The sequence below is a fragment of the Strongylocentrotus purpuratus genome, unplaced genomic scaffold (genome assembly GCF_000002235.5).
Source record: "Strongylocentrotus purpuratus isolate Spur 01 unplaced genomic scaffold, Spur_5.0 spur5_scaffold_1, whole genome shotgun sequence".
Taxonomy (NCBI): Eukaryota; Metazoa; Echinodermata; class Echinoidea; order Camarodonta; family Strongylocentrotidae; genus Strongylocentrotus; species Strongylocentrotus purpuratus.
The window spans coordinates 16,042,324-16,049,569 of record NW_022145594.1 but is presented as its reverse complement, the minus strand read 5'-3'; the positions used below and the strand labels follow the sequence as shown (position 1 = coordinate 16,049,569).

At 33.3% G+C, this 7,246-nt stretch overlaps 1 long non-coding RNA gene across 1 annotated transcript; it reads right to left on the bottom strand.

The window, feature by feature from the left end:
- Positions 1–3,646: 3,646 nt before the first annotated feature.
- LOC115920941 lies at positions 3,647–6,626 on the bottom strand. The gene is made up of 3 exons (XR_004062624.1): positions 5,847–6,626; positions 5,385–5,466; positions 3,647–4,844 (listed from the first exon to the last, which is right to left on the bottom strand). It is a non-coding gene; the product is annotated as an uncharacterized LOC115920941 (long non-coding RNA).
- Positions 6,627–7,246: the final 620 nt, after the last annotated feature.

Here is a 7,246-nt window from a genome sequence, read left to right as displayed (position 1 = left end):
GGTGGCATTGGTGTCACTTGCAAGCTATTTGATCCTGGATCCTCGACCCCAAATGTACTGCTCACTGTGCACTGGTAGTTGTCCCAATCATTTATGTCAAGTTGTTTTAATGTTAAATTTCCGCTGCTAGTGTCTGCCATGAAGCTGAACTTCGATGGGTCAGGATCGGTAACCTTCTTACAATCACTTTGCGGCAGACAAGAGTGAGAGGCAACAACGATGTTATTACTCTTAGCCCAAATTAGCCGCCGATTTCTTGATTGCGGTGTGAAAGTACAGACTAGTGTGAAGTCTTCCCCGATGACTGGAAGAGAATTGAATGTCTGAATAGACACTTTAAATGCATGGTATCCTGTATGGGTGAAATAAAACATATTCCAAGGAAAATGTACCTGGTATTTTGATAATAGCACGCATTGGGGTAGCACAAGTCCACCCATTGAAGAGGCACTGGAATAACGGGGAAGGAAGGAGGCACTGGTCGTATTCAAAAAATGAAATGCGAATTTATTGATTACGAGGAGGGTGTGGGAGATGCTCTAGTCGTATTCTTTTCTTGTCATTCCTCTTTGTTCTCACTTTGTCTTTCTTGTGATTGTTTCTCGCCACTTGATGCGGTGTTGCCTCCAGTACCGATCCCTATAGCTACGTCACGGATCAAATACATACCGCGCTACATGCATTAACGATAAAAGACAATGGCCCAATGTTACCAGTGTATTATTTAACTCTTAATCAATATGTGCTTGGCATAGTAAACGATCAGTGTAAACGTGATGCACGACAAAGATGGGAGTCGCTACAATTCTTCTGTTAGTTTTCTTTACGACCAGGTTTGTTGCCATTGCTATACAATTATTGTTATTTGATAATTTTACTAACTATCTATTTACTCCCATCATAACATCAAGATAAAAACGAAATAATTACGGATTACGAGTGACAACATTTGGAAAACATGATTTCAACGACTATCGGTTTGTGTATTGACATTATACAATTGTTACATCTCTCTAATTCTCCAACTGGGGTAAGTACGAACAAATTTTATCATGAATGAAAACTTACCAGATTTGGAGATGATAACTGCGAGAAAAAGAAGAACATTTGCACAAATCGCCATCATTATTTGGAAATCGAATCTTGCCATTCGAAATTTTATTTGACGAGCTTTTATATAACATTAGTGATGATTATGAACGTGAGCAGACAGTACCAAATGAGTAAATGCTTTAGAACTAGACCATACTTTGAAGGAGTCGTTAGTGATTTATATTGTTATAAGTGAAACGAATTTTACTGTCTGCTTCCGAAACTGATTCAGTCTTACAAGCTTCACTAATCCATCAATTTGAAATGACAGTAGGCTTGCTGTAAATGTGTGAACAAGAGGGCGCTCTTTCTCTTCAGACATTGTGACAACATGACTTCCAATTGGAATGTATCAAAAGGACGTTCATTTCAGAAGTTTTGCCTTAGGTTTTTGATGTTATTGCTATTGTTATTGTACGGTAAGTATAAATTCCTTAACTTATTCGTGCTTTCATTCACCTAATATTGAAAAGTTCCTCAAACACAGGAAGCAACGTATTTCATTTCCCACCATTTCTAGACTAGAAAGCTTAAAGACACTAACGAAAAGTTGTCCATAGGCTTTTGATGTAATTTTAGCTGTTAATATATAGTCCATACGATACCAAATCTCATTGCGTTTCAGTGAAATAATAGTCAAACAAATTGAAATGCTTAGTTGTCCTTTTAGATGCAATATGTCTCATAGGTACCATGTTGACTTCATGGCCAAGTCAGTTCCGAAGAAAATTAAATCAAATTTGATTTACTATGTACCTTCCTCATAATGCCCTATTTCGATATAAGTGATGTTGTCTGGTAAAACTTCATAATAGGTTCACAATAATGATCATGGGAGCACATTCAAAAACCATTATACCGTAATTATATAGGCCTTACAGTGGAAAAAACATACACTCATAGATTGAGCGACGTTCACAAATGTGTCGATGGAATGGCCCCCAGTATTTATGCCAACGTTTCACTAAACCCCAGTACACACACGATCAAAACCCCACTGCCTCCCTTGAAGAAACGGGTGTATCCGAACTTTTCAGTACTCAGGTTCGAAGCAATGAAATATATTAAAGGCCAAACAGAGACTATCCCCACTACTCAACTATTTTAAATCAACTTTTGTATAAATGTTGTTATGCTATTCGGAGACATTACCGCGTATAGAATTACTATATCAGCACTGGCGTACTGGTGGGGGGGCTTGGGGGGGGGGGGGCGCCAGCCCCCCCCCCCCAAATAAAATTGAACCATGACCAAGTAAAGAAAGAGAAGAGAAGAAAGAAGGAGAAAAAAAAGAGGAAGGAGAGGAAAGAAAGGAAAAGAAAGAAAAGAAAGAAAAGGAGAAAGAAAAAAAAAAGGAGAAAGAAAAAAAAGGAGAAAAAGGAAACATAAGAAAACAAACAAAACAAAACAAGACAAACGAAAGAGAGGAGAGAGAGAGAGAGAGAGCCCCAGTCGTAAAAAAATAGGGAAAAAATAGGGGAAAAATAGGGGAAAAATAGTCCCGAAAATATATTTTTTTTCTATTTTTTCCCTATTTTTTTTAAAGGAAAAAATAGGGAAAAAATAGTTTTGGAAATAGGAAAAAAATAGGTTTGAAACAATTTTTTCTATTTTTTTCCTATTTTTTTCCTATTTTTCAGACCTGAAAATAGGAAAAAAATAGGGAAAAAATAGTGTAGAAAATGGTGAAGAAAATAGTAAAAAAATAGTGATAACTAGGTGCTAGTGGACAGTGAAAAATAGTGAGGAAATAGGAAAAAAATAGTGAGGAAATAGGAAAAAAATAGTAAGAAAATAGGAAAAAAATAGTAAGAAAATAGGGGAAAATAGGGGAAAATAGGGGAAAATAGGGGAAAATAGGAAAAAAATAGTAAGGAAATAGGAAAAAAAAATAGTAAGAAAATAGGAAAAAAATAGTAAGAAAATAGGGAAAAATAGTAAGAAAATAGGAAAAAATAGTAAGAAAATAGGAAAAAAATAGTAAGAAAATAGGGAAAATAGTAAGAAAATAGGAAAAAAATAGTAAGGAAATAGGAAAACAAATAGTAAGAAAATAGGAAAAAAATAGTAAGAAAATAGGGAAAAAAAGTAAGAAAATAGGAAAAAAATAGTAAGGAAATATGAAAAAAATAGTGAATAAGTGAGGAAATCAGAAAAAAATAGTCAGGAAATAGGGGGGGGGGGGGATCACTCATCCTTTACTTTCATGGATTTCTCAAGCACTACCATCTCACACATCCAGTCAACGACTCTGTACATTCAATTAAATCATACAGTGCAAACTTGATATAAAGAGATCAGTTAATTTTTTATACCTGAAATGACAAGGTAATTTAACAGCTTTTGGGGGTTAAGATTTCTTGGTTGCACATGACCTCATTGTCAAAAGTTTCCACTGTAGAATAGTCACCCTACTCCTACAGCTCTTTTCTCTGCATCGATGCACCTACTCAGTTTGCCAAATTCACTTCATCCTTTCAGTCCAATCCATTCAGTAGAACATTTAAAATAGTCAATGGGTATATGGAAAATGTTATACAGTCCACTCCTATTATAACGAACATGGATACACCAAGATTTTATTATCAGGCAATTCTCATCAGTCCCAATTTTAAACAAACCAATGTGTTCAGTAACTTGAGTATAGCATGATTTCATTTTAACAAGGAAATTGGCTTGGTCCCGAGCACCTCGTTATAATGGCAGTGGACTGTAACAAACAAAAATAATAAAAGGGAATGTGTCAAATAAAATACATGTACTTTATTTTCGAGAGGTAAACACAATGACATGAGTTTAGTATAGTATGTGTGTTCATATAAGCAAATAAATAAAAGAACTTAACTGATATTTACAATCTTTGGTTAAGTACTGTAGTGTACATGTTGTAGTAATAGAGTTGTTCATGGTTTGCTATGATTATACTGTAAAAAAAAAACAAGACAAATGCGACTGCGTCTCCTATATGCCTCCGCCTTAAAAAAATATCATCCACCTAGAATGTAAGCTTTCTATTTTTGTTCAAATAAAGTATTCAGGTGAGTTTCAGGACTATTACTGAGCCGATGTGGATATGCCAGGCGATCACAAGCTCTCTCCCTCACTAGTAACCAAATAAAGCAGTATTCTGGACATGAGAGTGTTGTTTTCTGTCTCTTTTATTACAATTTAATTGCAAAGTGCTCTTAATAATGTAATCACATTTTCAAACCTCAAGAAAATCATGACAAATAATTTTTTTTCCCTCGTTATTTACAAAGATAACAAAATAAAATAAATCATAAAACAGATTTTTCAACAATGCATGCATGCCCTATAGTACAGTTGACATGTTACATAATTTTCTCAATCTCAATTGAACTGTCAAAATCTTAATACAATCATCATAATCTAGAAACACTTACTACAAAATCAATGACATGTCATGTCATTGAGATATATATAAACAAGAAAATGACAGACTTACATGCTACTATTTTCAAATAGTTTTACAAAGTATAGGCCTACCATCATTACCATGTATCATAAGTAATGGTCTTATGGTCCTTTATCTTCACAATATGCAGGCACTCATTGTGTACACATACATGTTGTACTTGCCTATGAATCTCAATGATTAGACATAAGAATTACATAATAAAATGGAAACAAATACTAATGTAAAGGATACAGATGTTGGTCATGCTGTTCACAGGCATCGAATGGTGGTTGTACGTTACATGTACATTGTAGCTTGATTAGTTTCAATGGATCTGTAAAGATATAAATGAAATGTGAGTTAGGGGTTAGAATAATCATGCATTGGTACATTTATGAACATGCAAGTATTTATGTATTTCATAATGAAAAATTCAAAGGCACAGAACATGTGTGTACAAAAGTATGATAGCAAAAAAGATGCCAGGCTGACGACGAACGGATAGTGAAACAACAGAGTCATCAAAGAGCTGTCAAGGTGCATGAAATGTAAACCACTTAGGTAGGCAATAAATTAGAGTTATTTTATTCTTAGATATATTGGGTGAACATACATAAAATAAAACATAAAACACAGAAAAGAAAATAGTAAAGGAACAATTTGTTGAAGAAAAAAATAAAAAGGAAAGAGAAAAATAATGTAGATCTAGGTAGAAATTGTGCCACCTTCAAATTATTGTTCTAGCATAATGATGAGGTAAACTACTCTAATATTTTGATGTCAGATCTTAACTAACAAACATGAAATAGATTACTAAATAAACCCAAAAAAATTATCAACAATAGATTTAGATTTCTACTTAGTAAGGACATACCTCGCAGACACATGCACTCTCGGACTTGGAAGACTTGCTCTTCTTCTTGCGTGGTGCTTTAGCAGGTTGTGTTTTTCGATTCCTAGAAAAATAATTTGAGATACAATTTAGCCTAAAACCACATCAAAACATTATATCATGCAAGGCAATATAATTGACAGACGTAGTAATGGTACAAAATTTCTACGTGGATTTATTGTAATCACGTTTACATTCACTCATTCACTAACAGACACTACACTGCACTTGGAGATTCACTAGGCCTACGTAGTACGTACACTTCACTCAGAAGTTTTGTAGTCTAAGCATGCTAAGTTACAACCTCAACATTACATGGGAATATTGATACGTAAAATAACATTCTATAGGCCTACTATGTCTATGAAGTAGCATTATATTCAACAACAGACACAATAAAAATATATATATCATAATATAATTAAGTTTCAGAAATAAACGTACCTTTTCAGCTGTTTTCTGGGGCCAGTTCCGCTCGTCGATGTTCCGTCATTCGACAACAAACTCATTTCTCTACGAGTGGGACTAGTAATATTTTGAACATTTGTCGGGCTCATTTTCTTGTGAAGAATCACTAAAATGGGATAAGGAGGCATCGGAGTATGAGGAGTCACTATCTCTTGATGAAATTTCATCGCTAGAATAATTGCTGGAAGACATTTTGGTGTGATTTGGAGACGTTTGATGAACGAAAATCAGCAAAAGTCCGATGCGTACAGCAGTGCCAGTGGGGAAAGAAAATAACGGGTAATTTTCAAATTACGTACTTGCGTACTGTCCTCTACGTTGAAACTTTGCACACACATAGAACGGGAATATCTCGATCGAATGCTTTTTTTTCTATTAATAAAGGAGATTTTTTTTGGTTGAAATTTCTATGTGTACATTTTCTTTTTACACATGGTTTATGTATGGTTATCTTTGAGTGCACTAGTCACTACTATAGTTTGTAAATAAAATCAAGAATATTAATAAAGGAACAAAATTGAAATTTCGTACATTTTCTTTTTACACATTGTTTATTTATGGTCATCTTTGAGCTCACTATTCAATATGTGACCCCACAGCTAAAAACCACCAATAAGTCGCAAAATGAACAACAGAGATAATGGCAGGAGAAGCGGGCTTTTTGAATAGGATGCCAGTCATAAACAATGAAAATATGCAAGTTTAGAAAATAGACAAAAAATAGTTTACAAATTTGTATCATGTCATAAAAAATTTAAGTGCAAAAAATAGAAAGAAAATAGTACTCGCAAATAGGTAAAAAGAAGTCTGAAAAAGATAAAGGTGAAAAAATAGGGAAAAAATTGTCTGAAAAAGATTAAGGTGAAAAAATAGGGAAAAAATAGTCTGAAAAAGATTAAGATGAAAAAATAGGGAAAAAATAGTCCTATTTTTTTCATATTTTTTTGGAGAAAATAGGCAAAAAATAGTCTGAAAAAGATGAAGGTGAACAAATAGGGAAAAAATAGTTTGGTACTCGAGAATAGGAAAAAATAGAACTATTTTTTTCCTATTTTCTTTAAAAAAAATAGGAATAAAATAGTCCACAAAAGTTGAAGGTAAAAAAAATGGGGGAAAAATTGTTTGTGCTTGAAAATAGGAAAAAAATAGGACTATTTTTTTCCTGTTTTCTTATAGGAAATAGGAAAAAAATAGTCTGAAAAAAAATATAGGTGAAAAAAATAGGGAAAAAATAGTTTGTACTTGAAAATAGGAAAAAAATAGGACTATTTTTTTCCTGTTTTTTTATAGGAAATAGGAAAAAAATAGTCTGAAAAAAAATATAGGTGAAAAAAATAGGGAAAAAATAGTTTGTACTTGAAAATAGGAAAAAAATA